Raw genomic sequence first — 17,341 nt, forward strand, 5'->3', positions numbered from 1 at the left:
AGAAATACAAGGGCAACAGACAAACCTCCTCACCAGATAGGAAAATAAATCATGCATAATGCCGAATTTCTACCTTACATGTTAATTAATGTGTGCAATCAATTACTGATGTTACAATATGAGCAAGAAACTGGTGGGGAATGGAGTAATAAAAAATACCTATAGATTTATCTGCTTCTTTTTTCTATTTAAACAAATAGTCTTCAAGCCTGTGAATGCTGTGTTGAGACATGCTCTGAATAATAACATCATAAAATCTAATCAGATTTATAAGAGGAATTGATTGTTGTGGCAGGAAGAGAGGGTGGAAAATAAGCTGGAATTTAAGTGTTAATTTTTATGCTAATCCACAGTGGCTTCATATGAAGCAATTTTGTTCTGTGCCACAAATATAAAATTGTCCCTTGCAGAGAAATGTCAGCTTGCTAGACCTGAAAGCAGTAATTTATTAGGTATGTTTCTATTAGTATGTGTCACAGTTGTTAGCAGGCTATACACACAGTGGTGCTTCATAGTTATCCTCCAAGTCTCAGAATGTCTCAGCTCAGTGCCTGGAACGTGGGGGCATTAATACATTATCATATGCAGGGTGGTCTGTGCCCTGTGGACAAAAGGCTATTTAATACAATTTAATGTCATTCCGAGAAGAAGAGGGGAAATAAAGACGGCGAACGGAACGGCATCTGTGCGTCTCACGGTGCACTCATGCACAGACCCTCGGTTTAAGAGGTATGACATTTCTGCCAAGAAAAAGAATAAAACTGGGCCGTTTTTTTCCTAACCTGTTCCCCCACTGCAGTATTTTCTAAATGCTATTAAGTGATCGATTTACACGGCCCCGTGATGATGTCATCCATAAGAAGGGGAATGCAGAAGACAGCAAAATCCTGGAGCCGGTGACCTTGTTTCAGAATCCTCGGGACCCTGTCCGCCCCGCTCCCAGAATGCGGTTCCAGAGAATGTACTTTTTGGACAATCTCTGGCTGCTGGGGAGTGAGTTAATACAGTAAGGGTTCTGATGCAATTCACATATAGGTCAATTACATGCACCAACATCTGCTGTCACCCTCATTTGCATGCGGCATTCATATGTTAATGACGCCTCTTTCTACTCAAGTAATATATTTAAAAAACAAGATTTGCATATCAGTTTGGATCAGTATATTATAAGCAATTTATCATTTTCTCCTTCCCGGGATGAGGGATGATTTGAGGAACCGTCTCCTGAGTGACGGTGGCTATATTTGAGCAGGGCTCTGGCTTATACGAGGAGCCCCTCGGTGGGAAGGCTTCCATTCGAAAGCCGCTCACAGCCTTATAAATCAATAATGACACAGATGGACTGGTGATAATCTATTTAGAATGCCCGGTAGCAAATATTGTTGCACAGATGATTAGGGTGGTAACTGTTTCAGCCGAGAGCCCCTCTCCCCCTGTCAGTGGTAAGTTGGGACGAAGCGAAGTGCTGGTGGAGATTCCGTGTCGGGGAACCTTCGAGCGGGGTCGGGGCTGCAAAGCAGCGAACATGGTGGGAAGAACAAAGAGTCCTCCCGCTCCTGCCAATAGAATCATATCAATCCCGGCTTCTTTAACAAAACAGGGCCCCGTAATGGAATTGTGTCTTCAGGTGTAAGTAGCATTAAACGCTGCCTGGCCTCTCCCGTTGCCCCGCTCGGCGCGAGGACTGGGAAAATAAAGTGGAGGTTGTCAGATGCGGCAGCTGCTTGGAATCCTGATAAATATAAGCTTTTATTGATCTGATGAAAATGAAAGATCCCAGTGCTAGGCAGTATTTAGCTTCTTGTCGACAGCCCATCACCCGTGGCCTTGCTCGGGGAGGGTTCTCATCTCCACACTGCGGCTTTGATTTCATCTTTGACCTTTTCCGTTGCATTTCCTTGACCTCTGCGTACGGCTGTGATTTGGTGGATTTGTTACATTTCACTTTATGTAGTTTCTTTCTATGTTTTCTTTTGTGATAGGGACCTGGGACGCCCCTCTGGCCATCTGTCAGTGCCTGGACCCGCGGCCTCGTTCCTGGGCGTTTTCTCACCAGACGGTCCGTCAGACAGCATGCAGTTAGGCTGCTAAGGTAAGTCTTCCCATCCTGCGCGCTGGCCTGGACGCAGCCCGGTGCCTCCTGCTTTGTCTCGTTGACCTACACAAATTCCAACCCAACGGTCCCCTCCCTCTGCTCTGGGCCGGGTGGCTCCCCCCCAGGTAGCACCCGTCCCATGAGCTCTGAGCCAGGTTGCTGGCAGGACCCTCGCCCAGGGAGGCGTTGCTGCCCAGGGACAAAGGCATCAGGAAACAAGGTTACAGTCTTCATTCTTCCCTCCAATTTTCTGTTGGGATAAACACGAGGCCTCGGCTCCCGGTCCTGAGGTGCCGCTCCCATATTCTGGCTCCAAGAACGTGCTCAGAGTGGTTTTGATGCAACCGAATCAAAGGGAAGGTTGGAAATAGCTCCCTGAACGCCCAAGCTGAAGTCATAAATTATTCCGCGCCATGATTCTTCCTGATCGTGAGACCATACCTCTTTGCCTGACATTGCTGGAATGTGGAACCGGGAAAGTTAAAAATAAAATGAAACATTTAAATCTTGGCTTTTGAGGACCTCGGAGAGACATCAAGGCCAGTCGATAAAGGACCCTATCAATTAGGCGTCCGCAGGTGGCCTCCGGTTTGGTTTATTAGCAGCCGCGCGCGTGCAGGTGGCTGCGTGCGCAGGGGGCCGGGCGAGGGATAACGCAGGGAGGTCCGGGTGCCCGGGTGTGCTCGGCGGCAGGGCACGGGGCTCCACGGTGCTGCTGCCTCACACACGGACGGTTGCAGGAGAAAATGTCTGTAGCCAAAGGGCTGGCTGTTTCCGTTTATTTAAGTTAGAAAGTGTTGATTTCACACTGTGCTGGGTGTTTTCCATCAGCCTCGTGGCGCGTACGCCCGTGTGAAGAAGGGCAGCCGAGTGGCTGTGGGCTGCGGGCCTCCCGCGCGGGCCGTGGGGACCCCGGGCTCCTCGGGGACGCAGCTGCCCCCTGCCCGGGCCGGCGTTCCCAGAACGAGCTGTTGGCTGGTTCCTCCCCAGCACATCTCAGGCAGAACAATTTTTGGTTCCATAGCTGTTTGCTTGGGAAAACAGGCCTGTGGTTGCCAGTAAGGTTTAGAATGTGCCTGCCAGATACGGGAATGTCTGCAAAGACTATTTTCCCTCTCGGGAGGCAAAACACAGATGGGGGAGTTAGGAGTCTTACAATATTTAGCTGCTACATTGGTGGTGGGGATTCTGCCGCATGGATGCTCATGGTTTGGGAAGGCCCAGCTAGATGCGTGTGGGCCTCAGGTAGGGCGTGGGCGAGGCTGGCTTTGGGGGTGTGGGCCTCAGGTAGGGTGTGGGCGAGGCTGGCTTCCGGGGGTGTGGGCCTCAGGTAGGGCGTGGGCGAGGCTGGCTTCGGGGGTGTGGGCCTCAGGTAGGGTGTGGGCGAGGCTGGCTTCGGGGGTGTGGGCCTCAGGTAGGGTGTGGGCGAGGCTGGCTTCCGGGGGTGCGGCCCAGGCTGGTCTGTCCTGTGAGGTCCAGGCTCTGGGCCTCCTGAGCAGGGGAGGGAGCTGCCCCATGTCCCCGAGATCCATGTTGGATGGGACATGAAGACAAGGACACACCCGTGTCTGACTGGTGGGGAGGCCGAGGGGGTGAGACGCAGAGTCCTGTGGGCAGGACGAAGGCTCTAGAAGGTCGTGTTGCTGGCCTTGCTGTCGAGGTCGGCGTGGGGAAGAGCAAATGACCTGCTGGAAGATGAGGAACAGAGATGCCGTGTCCTCGGGACTGGCCTCGGGAAGGCGGGAGGCTGTCCGGCGCGGGGGACGTACCTTGGCATGGCACTGGGTCCTGTGGACGGTCAGTCAGCCTGGACGTCACCACCCAGAGCACATTCTGTGCCCTGGAGACCAGGAGAGGGGACGAGCCCGAGACAGGAGAGCAAGTGGCACCTCCCTCCTGCCTTCTCGCTGACTCGCCAGCCTGGCAGCCTGGGTTCCGGCCTGCAGTGGCCCCTGTCCCCCGGACCTGGGGCTGTGACAGCTGCTGGAGCCATTGCTGGACTTCCGCGGGTCCTGGCGGGGACGCTGCTCTCACGCCTCTCCCCCCACGCCCTTCCGAGGCTTCGAAGTGGACACTTGACATTTTAAAAGCTACGTAAAATGCTGCACAAGTCAGCCCTGGGATGGCCAGACAGACAGCGGCCCTGAAGCGCCAGCCTAGAAAGCCACGCGGCCGTGTGGCACCTGTCACCACGTCAGACAGTGATGGACTGTCCCTCCCCTCCGAAGGAGGACCCTGTGCTGGGTCGTGGGGCCCAGGGACTCCAGGAGGAGGGTCTCCGTCCTCCGCTTGAGGGACACAGAGTGGCTCCCCCTGTCCGGGTGCCCACCCCTCCACGGCGCTCGCGGCCCCTGCACAGACGCGTGAGTCAGTGACTCCTGCGCAGTCGTCATCGTTAAACGTTGCGGTGGGGGTAGTTCGGGAGCACGGAGCGCAGAGAGTAATTGTCATTTCTGTGTGATGACGACGGCAAACCCTGCATGTGTGGGGGTCTGCGTGGCCCCTGGTCGTTCCCTGCGGAGTCTCCTGAAGCCGCCGGTGCGGTGGGAGCGAGGCCATGACTCTCCGGGCGCCCGGGAGGAAGTGCAGCTAGAACGGACCTGAGCTTGGAGGGAGAGAGAGGGGAGCAGGTCTGGCCCAGGTCCTGGGACGGCCGTGGTCCATCCTGTCCACCTCCTAGCAGGCGGACGCCGTCATTAGTCCCGTCTTCTAGGTGTGGAAACTGAGGTCGGAGATGTTTACGTGGCCCCCGCAGGTCACCCGGCTGGTGGGTGGTCAGGCCACGGTGTGAGGGTCCTTCCTGACTTTGCAGCCGGGCCCCTCACCATGGCACAGTCCAGGGCCAGACAGACAAGGTCCCTGCCCTTAAGGAGCTTCCGTAATGGGGCAGCCGGTCGGAGAAAGGCAATCATAGATAACGGTGCGGGGCAGGGCAGGGGCTCTGTGGTCAGGATTGGCTCCCCCGAGGAAGGCACATTGGTTGTGACAGTCTGAAGGGCATGGAGGAGACAGCCAAGGAGGGTCTGGAGGGGACAGCACGTGAAAAGGGCCTGGGGTAGGAGGACTGCCCCGTCGGAGGGACAGACTGCAGGCCTGCGATGCAGGAGCGCCGGGCTCTGGGGACGGTGCGGGGCAGAGGCCTGGATTCAGTGTGGCTTTGCCGGCCACGGTGAGAAACTTTCTTTTATGTTTGTGTTGCTTTTAACCAGAGGGGGTGCGTGGAGAAAGCCACCTTCCCGGGCCTGGAGATGCTGCCAGTTGCCAGAATGCTGCAAGTGGCCCTTCGTGGCTGCTTGCCGTGGCCCACGGAGTGTCCTGCTGACTTGTCTAAAGTTGAGAGTCAGGGGCTGCTGGCCCCGCGGGCTCAGGGCGGGTGGCCCTCGTGACGCCTGACTGTGCCTGAGCATGAGCTTCCTGTGCAGCCTGGGTCCCCGCTGTGGGCCTGGTGAGAGCTGCAGGGGGGCTCCTGCTGATCGAGGGGCCGTGGTCTCCCCAAGTCTGTGCATCCGTGGGCGTGGGTGCAGACACCTGCGTCCACTGCAGGGTAGTGCTGACCGCAGGCTGTCGTGAGCATGTCATCCACGCGATGGAAGGCGTCTAACCCCACGCAGGGCAGCGTCCTGGGGGCTCCAGTTCAGGCCTGTGCTCCCGGGGCAGCCTGGGTGCTGTTGTCCAGCAGGGCTCCCGGTTCAGGAATTCTCGGTCATTCGCTGACCCCCAGGATCCCTGGGCTGGCAGCAACCTTTGTGGTCAAAGCCGCCTTTGCTTGGCAGGTGAGGAGACAGGCCCAGGGAGGGCGCGGGGTGGCCGAGGCCACACAGCAGGTCATTGCCGGAGCCGGAGCCAGGTGCCTTCGGACCCAGCCCGGTTCCCCTGAACCCAGCGGCTGCCTCGGGCAGCGCCCACAGGCCGGCTGGGCGGGGCTGCGGTCTCGTCTGCCCAGCAGCCTGGCACGGTGTGAGGGGCAGCAGTGCTCGGGCCGTGTTCACTCACCGGCCCGCGGCTATGGGTCGGCATCACAATCTGTGCCCCTTGGCCTAAGCGAACCCCACACGTACCAAACCCTCATGGCTCTCAAGCTCCTGGAGATGTAGGGATTTGGAGGCCCAAGGCCCAGCCACGCCCAGCACACGAGGGGGCCAGGTCACTGGTCATTTCAACACCTGCCCCTCGGGTATTCCAACGGGTCCACTTTAGGGCCCCAGACCCCGAAGGTTCAGGACAGACCGATGGGGGCTGAAGCCAGCTCAGCCCAGGGAGGCCTTGACTCTGCCGCGGATGGTCACTGGGAAGGCCCCGCCCCACGCTCAGGCTCTAGCCCTGCCTCGCTGTGTCCCGAGCAGGCCTCCTCCCCCCTGGGGACCCTCTACACCCACACTCAGGGCCCAGATGGTGAGCACACGGAGCTGGTGGAGTGAGGAGCAGCTGGGAGCGGCCCTGCGGAGGGGCCTCGGCTCTTACCCGTCGCAACCTCTTGGGGACGTGGGCAGAACTCGTTTCAGTAGTCATAGTTTTTAAGGAAAGAGAAAAAAATCTGGGGCTCCCCCCCCACCCCACCATGTTGGCAGCTAATTTAAGTTTTAAAAATACTTCTACAGCTCTGGCCAGTTTGGCTCAGTGGTTAAAGCGTCGGCCTGCGGTCCAGAGAGACCTGGGTTCAGTTCCCGCTAAGGGCATGTACTTCGGTTGCAGCTTGTCCCCGGCCCTGGTTGGTCGTGCGGGTGGCAGCCACTCAATGTGTCCCTTCACGTCGATGTTTCTCTCTCTCTCTCCCTCCCACTCTATCTGTTCAAAAAATGGAAAAATATCCTCGGGTGAGGATTAAAAAAAAAAATGTATTGCCCTGGCCAGTTTGGCTCAGCGGTTAGAGCGTCGGCCTGCGGTCCCGAGAGACCCGGGTTCGGTTCCCGCTAAGGGCACGTACTTCAGTTGCAGTTTGTCCCCGGCCCTGGTTGGTCGTGCGGGTGGCAGCCACTCGATGTGTCCCTTCACGTTGATGTTTCTCACTCTCTCTCCCTCCCATTCTATCTGTACAAAAAAAAAAAAAAAAAAAAAAGCGTTGGCCTGCGGTCCATAGAGACCTGGGTTCGGTTCCCGCTAGGGGCATGTACCTCGGTTGCAGTTTGTCCCCGGCCCTGGTCGGTTGTGCGAGTGGCGGCCACTCGATGTGTCCCTTTCACGTCGATGTTTCTCTGTCTCTCTCCCTCCCACTCTATCTGAACAAAAAATGGAAAAATGTCCTTGGGTGAGGATAGAAAAATATACTTTCTACAGATGCAAGTGTATCTGTGGACTGGACAGAGCTGTGGCCTGGCCTGTGTGACTCCCACACTCAGCCCTGAGCACAGGGCACACACACGGCGGGCACACGGCACACGTGCCAGTGATGCCCCAAGCTGCCCTGGGCGGCGGGCGAGGCTCCGGAGGACAGAGGTGTGATAGCGACGTGCAGTTGCCGGCCCCTGGCCTCTGCACCTTCCCCGGCAGGGAGCCCAGGGCCGGGACCTGGCCGCACGGGAGGGGGCCTGTGACTGCTACACACTTGTCCTCACCACTTCCCTGGGTCTGCCCAGGTCTCCTCTGGTGGGGGAGGTCAGGACACCCCTGTAGGCCTCTGCATCCCACCGCCCCGTGTCTCCCCAACCCCTGGGCTGCAGGGTACCTGCCCACATCGAATGTGGGGACATGGCAACAAATGAGTCTGAGTCCTAGATCCCAGGAGTGGGTGACAGACAGCCCTCCCCAGCCAGTCATGAGGTTGTTTTAGGGAAAGCCCAGCCTCCTCTGAGCAGAAGGCCATGGGGTGAGACGGGAGATGGCCAGGCTGCTTGACCACTCGTTGCCTCACCCTTCCTGGTCCCACGACTGCTCCTTCCTGCCCAGGCGGCCCATGTCCTCAGCTCCCTCGAGAGGCAGGCAGGTGGCCCAGCACCTCCCGAGACGGAGACTGTGGTCAGGTGCTCGGGGCAGGGCGGCGGGCCCACAGCCTCACTTCCTGTTGGCCTGGCCCGGCTCCCTTCATCCCGTCCACACGCCGCGTGGGCTCCCTGCGTGTGTGACATTATTTGTTTCTATTTCCGTAATTCCTTTATTGTTTGCACAACGGCTGTCAGACTGTTGCCTGAAAGTATCACAGGGTAATTGCAGAGCCTGCATAAGTAGTTTCGCAGGGAACCGGGCCTGGTCTGCATATGAAATCGTTGCTTGTCGCCGCATCCGTGGGCTTCATTATGTCAAGGCTGTTTACCGGAATCGCACCTTCCCCATCGGCCACAGGGACGGGGCAGGATGAAGCACTCTCGTGACTTTTCTCGGGCCTGTGACATTTCTGGAGAGTGACAGTGGTTTCTGCGTGGTCGGACGAGCCTGGCCCTGGCCGGAGGGGCCGCGGGTTGGCGTTCTGGTTGTGAGGAGGCCGGTGGCTCTTCCCGACCGCGTGGCTGTGATATTAATGGTGTGTGGTGAGCAGGAGATGTGTTTTATTCTCGAGTCTCACCCTGCTGTTATCAAAGGAACTTCCAGCTTATTAGTGACAAAGGACTTTTCTCCTCTCGGCTGCCCTGTTCGCCAGGGCTTCCTGAATTAAACTGCTGTTTCCTGTCCTTTATATGCATGACCACATCTGGGCAGCCTGCGCACAGCCCCGCCGCTTAATAACAATCACCTTCCCTTTCAGTCTCTGTTGATTGTTTCTAATTCACTGTGACAGATAGTGCCTGACAACTCGCCGGCTCTTCCCTCCCTCCGTGACCCGAACTTACTCACAGCACTTATATAGGCTGTCATTTTTAATATTTGATTTCATTTTAAGTTATGTGTTTTACTGAGAAGATGAAACCAAAAAAAGGGGACTTGTAATGGAACATAAATTTAACCCTTCTCGCCACCCAGCCCGGCCTCATCCGCCCTCTGGGACGGGTGCCCGTTCTCCCCCTGAAACCCAGCTGGGGTGGCAGTGCCTCTCCCCTCCCCTCTCCCGGCCTCCCTCCTTCTTTGCTTCCTCCTTCCTTCCTTCTTTGCTCCCTCCTTTCTTCCTCTCTTCCCTCCTTCCTTCCTCCCTCCTTCCTCCCTCCCTCTTTAACTCCTTCCTCCCTCCCTCCTTCCTTCCTTTTCTCCCTCCTTCCTTCCTTCCTTCCTTCCTTCCTTCCTTCCTTCCTTCCTTCCTTCCTTCCTTCCTTCCTTCCTTCCTTCCCCCCTCCCTCCTTTCTTCCTCTCTTCCCTCCCTCCTTCCTTCCTTTCCTCCTTCCTCCCTCCCTCTTTACCTCCTTCCTTTTCCTTTTCTCCTTCCTTCCTTCTTTGCTCCCTCCTCCCTTCCTTCCTTCCTTCCTTCCTTCCTTCCTTCCTTCCTTCCTTCCTTCCTTCCTTCCCTCCCTCCTCCCTCCCTCCCTCCCTCCCTCCCTCCCTCCCTCCCTCCCTCTTTACCTCCTTCCTTTTCTCCTTCCTCCCTCCCTCCCTTTCTTCCTTCCCTCCCTCCTTCCTTCCTTCCTCCCTGGAAACAAAAGCTTAATTTCATATTCGTCTCCTTTAATGGTACTTGATTAGTTTTTATGGAGCTAATAATGGTGTTTTCCGCTTTGCAACCAGGTTATAATGGACAGACTTTGGGGGGTTTGCTCTGCAGGGAGGGGGTCAGGGGAGAGGCCTGGTGAAGTCTAGGTGACCAGCTTCAACTAAGGTGTCAAAATGTGAATTTGATCTCCCTTCCTGGGGATGCTTGTCACTGTGCCAGCTGGTGGGACAAAGAGGTGCCACCCGCCCCCCTCCCGCGGGCTTGGGGTGGGCCAGCCCAGGAGGGGCTTTCCAGAGAGTGGGGACAGGAGGGTGGCAGGGTGGAGGCTGGACGCCCCTTTCCTCCTGCTCCTTCCCTCTGAGCATGCTTCAGTGGGTGGCCTTCGGGGCAGGGTCCTCCAGGGAGGGTAGGCGGGCGGGCGGGTGTCCCATGTCACTTCAGGGCCACTCTGCCATGACTCTGCCTTTGTCCGCCACTAGACAAAGGTCCCTGTGTCCCTCTTGGCCCTTCAGAGGCTGAGAGCTGCGAGGCTGTGCATTAGGTCAGCTTTGCAAATAGACATCACAACGTGCACAAGGAGGCACGTTAACCCGGGCGCCTTCCCGGTGCTGCCGGCCGCCCGCGGCGTCTGTCTGTCTGCCCCACACATGCAGCGTGGGCCAGGGGGTCTGGGCGGGATCTCAGTTCACAACATGGACCTCCCCGTGGGTCTCCCCACGTTGGTCTCCCTCGAGCTGTCACTCCCGGGCCCCTGTGCTCCCGAGCCCAGCATGGTGTCCCTGTGAGTCCAGCAGCCGTGCCCGGGCAGAGGGGCCAGTCCGAGGACCTAGGCAGCCGGGTTCCCTCGTGGGCAGAGCAGGACGTTCCCAGCATTCTCCGGCGAGGCAGCGGCGGGTGCCAGGCAGAGGGACCGGGCTCAGGGTGGCCCCATCGCCCACAGGAGACATTCCAGCCGTTTCCTTGATGTTCCGCTGCCTCGGGCCAGGCCTGCGGATGGAGGTCCTGGGGGGCCCTCAGCTACGCCCATGATGCCTCCTGTCTTCTCCAGCCCGTCCCTGCTGGGTTCTCTGGGCACTGCGGTGAGCTGAGGAAGCAGCTGCTCCCGAGGTGGAGGCCGTCCTCCTTCCTGTGGCCCAGAGCGTCCCTCACGGTCCCCCCTCATCCAGAAAGAGCGAGTGGCGAGGACCACTTCTGTTGGGTGGTTTCTCAGCGCTGCTCACATGTTGGCAGTTGCCGTCCCTGTCTGAGGGCGGCCGCCGAGAATAGAAACAGGAGCCTGTGCACAGAGGGCGGCGAGGGCCACGCAGACGCAGGTCTGTGGGCAGCGGCGCTTTCTCCTGCGCCGACCAGGGGTCTCCACGGGCGAGGTCACGGGCCGGGAGGGAGAGCAAGCAGCCTGTCCTCCCATGCCCGCGTGTCTGGGGGTCCACGTCTCCCCTGGTGTGTGTGTGCATGGCTGTGCGCGGTCCTGTGTGCATGTGGACATGCATGCATGTGTTTGCACGTGCTCATGTCTGTGCGCACACACGTGTGCATGTATGTAGCTGTGTGCACACATGCGTACACACATGCACACACGTGGCTGTGTACATCTGTGCATCCCTGTGCATGCGTGTGGTGGTGCATCCCTGTGCATGTGTGTGGTGGTGCATCCCTGTGCATGCGTGTGGTGGTGCATCCCTGTGCATGCGTGTGGTGGTGCGTGCATGTGCGTGTGTGCGTGAGGCAGACTGACAGCATTCGCCGAGTGGTTTATGTTGGCTCCGACAGTCGGGGGCCCTCCCTGTGCCCAACGTGAAGCTGGGAAGGAGGCCTGGCGCCCTGAGTACGCAGAGGAGGCCCCGGGCATCACGCCTTCTGCCTTTGCAGGGGTCAGAACAGGGCTTTAAGGAGCTTCTGTGTTTGAGGGTTCACCTCTAGCAAGTGGACTGTGGGGCTACGGTTTCTGCAGGCTCAGAGAGAAACTGGGGATGGAAATCAGCTGAAGACTTTGCTCTGGGTTTCGTGCCACAAGGGTCCACCTTTTACGCAGTGAGCTGGGGGAGCCCCCACGTTGCCCGTCCCATCCCCCACAGTCCCGATGGCTGTGGACTGAGTGTGGGAGCAGGTGTGTGCAGCTGGGATGAGGCTGGGACGGCCCCACGGTGCTGCTTCTGGGAGGTGGCTTCTCCCAGGGCTGTCGTCCACCAGCGTGGCCCCCGGCCTGCCCTGAGCATGCATGACGCCTGGCCCAGAGAGGGTGTCTGTGGAGACTGCTACCATCCCAAGCACGGGGTGCGCATGCAGAGGGAGGACACGGGACTGGGACCTGAGCCGCCTCAGATTTGAGTGGAGATGGGCCTCCAGCCCTGAGCAAGAGCCACGTGGCCACCGAGCGTCCCACCGACGAGGGAGCTGGAGACTGTCCTGAGTGTGCTCCGTGCTCAGCTCTGCTTGGTCCCTTTAAGAGAGGAAACGTCACACCCTGGCCGGGGGCCCCACTGGTTGGAGTGTCACCCCATACGCCGAAAGGTCGCCAGTGCGATTCCCGGTCAGGGCCCGTACCTGGGTTGTGGGTTCAGTCACGGGTCAGGGGCAACTGATCCATGTTTCTCTCTCACATTGATGCTTCTCTCTCTCTCACTCTCTCTCTCCCCCCTCTAAAAAATCAATAAAAAGGTATCATCAGGTGAGGGATAAAAAAAAAAAAAAAGAAAGTAGACATCATGCTCAGGAAGAGCTTCATGGGACCTGGTGCCGGAACCGGACCTTGGGGACCAGGAGACTTTCCTAAGTGCAGAGCGGGAGAAGGCCAGAGAGAAGCCACTTGGAGAAGGCAGGCACCTTCCAGATGCATGTGCAGGTTGGGGTGTGTGGGGTGCGGAGGTGGCTGGTCCAGGCAGAGGCTGTAGTGGGGGGACTGGGAAGAGGGGGCGGGACAGAGCTCTGTGCCGCGGGGACTTAGGAAGTAAGTAGGGTGGTGGAGGTGTGGTGGGTGCCCGGCAGAGAGATGCATGCCAGGTTCGGGCACTGGGATTGGCTGGGACCCATCCAAGGGGCGGGCATCCAAGGGCCGGCTGCAGTATCTCATGCTGAACGGGCAGAGGAGGTGGGAACCAGGAGAAAGGACACCTATCAGCCTGCTGCACACCTGACCATCACCCTTCTCTCGCTCTCTCTCTCGTTTTTTGTCTTTATTGATTTGTTTTAGAGAGAAAGTAAGGGAGAGGGAGAGAGAGATAGAAACATCAATGAGAGAGAACATGATTGGCTGCCTCCTGCACGCCCCCCAGTGGGGATCGGGCCCACAACCCAGGCCTGTGCCCTGACCGGGAATCGAACCGATGACCTCTTGGTGCAGGGTCCACGCTCAACCACTGAGCCACACTGGCCGGAACCTTCACCCTTCTCTCACTCAGGCCTTAGAGTGACCTCGGGAAGAGAGAGGTGAAGCAGAGACAGGTCAGCCTGCAGTGTCCAGACTGTCCCGCTGCCCACAGTGCCCTGGTGCTGGGGCCACGGACCGTACCCAGCAAGTTGGCCTTTAAGAAACGATGAAAAGCGGATTGCTCTTTAAGACGGCCCACGCGTGGTCTCAGCGGGCCGTGCACATTTTCCCTTTCATACGTACACAAAAGATGCACTTTGGGCCGCACCAGGGGTGCGTGCCAACGCCAGGGGCAGGCCCGGACAATGGAACAATTAGCAGATTCATCAGTTCTTCTGCTTAGCCTTCCATTCCGAGAGCAGAATGTGAGTCTGTTCGCCCCAGCTCGGTGCCTTGATCCCCGTGTGAGCGCTGGCCCGGCCCGGCTGCCGGTCAGGGGGTCAGGCCGGCTTTCCAGCGGGCTCACGGAAATCCAAACATTCGTGGCCGCTGGCGATCTTGGACTCCAGGCACAACTTAGGAAGCGGACACTTAATTATCTTGTTTATTCAGGGTGTAAATACAGTTCATGCATTAAAAAATTTTTCTTCCTGATAAGGACTTGAGCCAGATTGGGCCTTCAGTCTCTCTTTCTCTCTCCCTGTCTCTCTCGTTCTTTTTCTTCCTGTTGTGGCCTTTTTTCCTCCCTCCATCCCCTCCCCCCCTCACCCCACGTCTTGCTCCTTCTCTCCTGTAAAAGGGAGGGACCTGGTGGAGCTCGTGGGTGCCCCCGGCAGAGACAGGACCAGCCCAGGGTCTGTCTCTTGGGGCGCTTCTGGTCTCCCCTGTAGCTGGCCAGAGCCGGGTGTCCTGCCAGGGCTCAGACACGTCCTCGCCCCTCCCGCCCCACAGGGAGGGGCTGTGGAGCCCACAGTGGCCTCTGCCCGTCCAGCTGGGCCTGGGCCAGCTGGACCAGGAGTCCTGCGGGTGAGATGCCGGCCCTGGGGCGGGGGTGCCGCAGTGGTGGCTCAGATGACCCCCTGGCCACATGCGTCCCTCAAGCACCTCTATTTTAATATTTCATCACATTCTTGCTTGTAGACTTAATGTTTTTTTAAAGGGCACACTGCTTTTAATTAGAGATTATATTTAGCTTTGCGTTACGTGGTAACAGCGAAGACAGCTCGGGTTTGCCATGCCGGTTAGATGCGGGGCGGGGCAAAAGGAGGTTCACAGTTGTTCCCACGACAGAGAATCGAGTGATTCATCGACAACAGCACCGGAATAAACGGGGGTTCGTGTGCTCACAACTGTAGCCCTCTCTGGCCCACCCTGTGTGTGTTCGTATTAAACGTCGCGATTGTAAGCAGTCGTCGGTCTGAAGAAGCGTTTCTGTGCGTCAGCGAAGGCGTCCGTGGTCTGCGTTAGGCCTTTGGGAACCTCGGCGCAGCGCTCAGGACGCTCATGTGCGGTCACCCCCCCCCCCCCAGCCCACGGCACTTCCCTGTCCCAGCGTCCACCTTGCAGTCTGTTCGTCATGGATGCTTTCTCAGCTCTGGTCACAGCTGTCGTGCTCTGAGTACTGCTGGGCCGTCCCTGTCTCTGCCTTGCAAGACTGCAAGACTCCCTAGAGGTGGTGCCATGCTCCTCCGTGTCAGCTGAAGTGCCTGGCCTACTAAGCTAGCTGTCTGGCTGTCAGTCTATCTGTCCATCCATCCATCCATCCATCCACCTGTCCATCCATCTATCCATCCATCCGTCATCCATCCATCCACCTGTCCATCCATCCACCTATCCATTCATCCATCATCCATCCATCCACCTGTCCAGCCATCCATCTATCCATCCATCCATCATCCATCCATCCATCCATCCATCATCCATCCATCCATCCATCCATCATCCATCCATCCATCCATCCATCTATCCATCCATCATCCATCATCCATCCATCCATCCATCCATCCATCATCCATCCATCTATAAATCCACCTGTCCATCCATCCGTCCATTCATCCTCCATCCATCCATCCATCCATCCATCATCCATCATCCATCCGTCCATCCACCTGTCCATCCATCCATCCATCATCCATCCATCCATCCATCCATCATCCATCATCCATCCATCCATCCGTCCATCCACCTGTCCATCCATCCATCCATCCATCATCCATCCATCATCCATCCACCTGTCCATCCATCTATCCATCTATCCATCCATCCATCCATTCATCCAGCACCTACTTATCTACCTACCTCTCTATAACTATGTATGTGTGTCTCTGTCTCTCATGTATCTATGTATGTACTTATATATTATACATTTTTCCTCTCTCCCTTTCTTTTTTCTTTCACCCTATTTGATGAGACAGGCACTGTTCTAGGCCGAGGGGATATAGCAGAGATCAAAACAGACCGTCTCCAGGCCCTTGCGTCCCTGACGTTCTAGCTGGAGGAGGCGGACTATCAACAAATTCAGACATAGATGAGTAAGCCAGCCAACGGTCTGAGGGAGGCACGCCACCCAGAGTCCTGGGGTAGGGGTGCAGGAAGTGCGGGGACCAGGGCCGGCCGAGACCGAGATCAGGGAAGCCCCCGAGGAGGGGCCCCAGGCACGCCTGCAGAGCCAGGAGCCCGTGCGGACCGGCAGCCCGGACGGTGGGCACCGCTCGTGGGGGGCCCTGCGGCCGGGGGCAGGCTGCTGGTTTCAAGACGCAGAGAGAAAATCCAGACAGAACGAAAATGTGACTCCCACGTTGACAAGGCTACGTCTCTCAGTTCTTTCTCTTGTGGGGCGGCTTTTCTCTGGTCACAAGTCTGAGCCTGACCGCTGGGCGCCCCTGGGCCGAGTCCCTCCTGCTGGGGTGCTCGCGGGCGGGGCTGTGCCATTCGTCCCCAGGGCTGGCGGCTGGGGGCGCGCGGGGTGACGAGCCTCCCGCTGACATGCTAATATTTCATTTGAATCTTGAGTACCAGGTTACTTTCCAAATGAAGTGTCTCAGGCGAGGCTCTAACGTACATGAAATAAAAGAGTTTAACGCTAATTAAATACCGTCTGACTACGGAAGTCATATTTATGGAGCGTCTGAAAGAGCGCCATCCAGGGGCATGGTCTGGGAACGCGTGTTCGCCGGGAAGGCGCCTTCCTCATGGGGACCCCTTGGCAGTTCGGACTTGCACACCCCTACCTGGCAACGCCCAGGGCCGGGAGCCTGGCCCCTTAGTGCTCTGCCCGGTGGGCAGACAAGTGCCTTGGACGCGTTCGACTCGGGAGGTCTGGGCTGGAGCCCAGGAAGGGCCTGTGAGGCTGGCCCAGCGCACGGGGAGTAGACAGTTCAGAATCTGACCGTGGCTCCTGGTACCACCGGTCACAGAGTGACCACCTCTGGAGTCTCCGTTTTATTGGTCTTACCTCCCACCTCCCACCTCCTGCCTGTCCCGCCACAGGGTCTGCTGTCCCCAGACTAACGGCCTGTGGCAGTGAAGGGCCCTCCACCTTCGTGTCTGGTCTCTGTGCCTCCTCCTCCTCTGTACCTCCAGGACGTATAGATTCTTCTCCGGGTGGCCGGGCAGGGCGGTGCGACCTCACCCTCTGCAAAAAGAGACTCGCGTGGGGCAGAACTGGCCACACGTGTAGGCTGAGCCTGGCGGGCGAGGCCTGGAGCCCCGTCCCCTTGCTCCTGTCCGTCCTCCGGCTGGTCTCTAGGCGGCTCCTCCGAGCACAGAGGCCTGCAGGGACAGCCTGCAGCACGCGGGCCCTGCTGGCGGCTCCCGGGATGTGGGCCCCGTGTGGCGAGGCCTTTGCGTTTTTCAAGGGAAGTCAGGCAGTTGTAGCAAGTTGACAACTCTGACACGATTTTCTTAAATTGCCACGCGAGCCACACTGAGCGTGCGTTTCGGGGAATTCGGCAAGACGGCCTCGAGGTGCAGCCCCTGGTGCTCACCAAGTCAGGGCGACTCCGGGGACCCTGCTGGGAGAAGCCAGTGGGTGCAGGGCAGGCAGGGAGCTGTCCTGACAATCACCTAGGGGAGTCTGTGGGCAGGGCTCCGAGGACCTGGATGCACGCTGCAGGAGAGGCCCCGGAAGATGTGTCTCCCGGTCAGCTTGTCTGCGTCCACCTCCACTGTCCACGCCAACTGCCCCGTCATGTAACCTCAGCAAACTTACTGGGAAATGCAACCAAGTCCTCCCGGAGGCCCACGCGGAGTCCACTCACCGGTGAGCCTGCCGTTGGCCACCAGGGCTGCTGTGCACTGTCTGGCGGCCACAAGCGGCCACGTGGACTTCCTGTTCACGCAGTCTGTGGTGGACTGAGTGGCATTTCACCGTCTGGCTACTGTAACTGTCAGTTTCAGCACAAGGTCACATTGTCACCACGCGTACGTG

General features: G+C 58.0%; 1 protein-coding gene across 1 annotated transcript in view; it reads left to right on the top strand.

The window, feature by feature from the left end:
- Positions 1–2,050: 2,050 nt before the first annotated feature.
- Positions 2,051–17,341, top strand: part of ZNF536 (zinc finger protein 536) — a 145,889-nt gene continuing 130,598 nt past the window's right edge. Inside the window, exon 1 of the mRNA XM_036275475.1 lies at positions 2,051–2,092. The gene's annotated coding sequence lies outside the window, so the exon portion shown is untranslated. The remainder of the gene's footprint in view (positions 2,093–17,341) is intronic.

This window comes from Molossus molossus, unplaced genomic scaffold, assembly GCF_014108415.1.
Source record: "Molossus molossus isolate mMolMol1 unplaced genomic scaffold, mMolMol1.p scaffold_m16_p_21, whole genome shotgun sequence".
Classification (NCBI taxonomy): domain Eukaryota; kingdom Metazoa; phylum Chordata; class Mammalia; order Chiroptera; family Molossidae; genus Molossus; species Molossus molossus.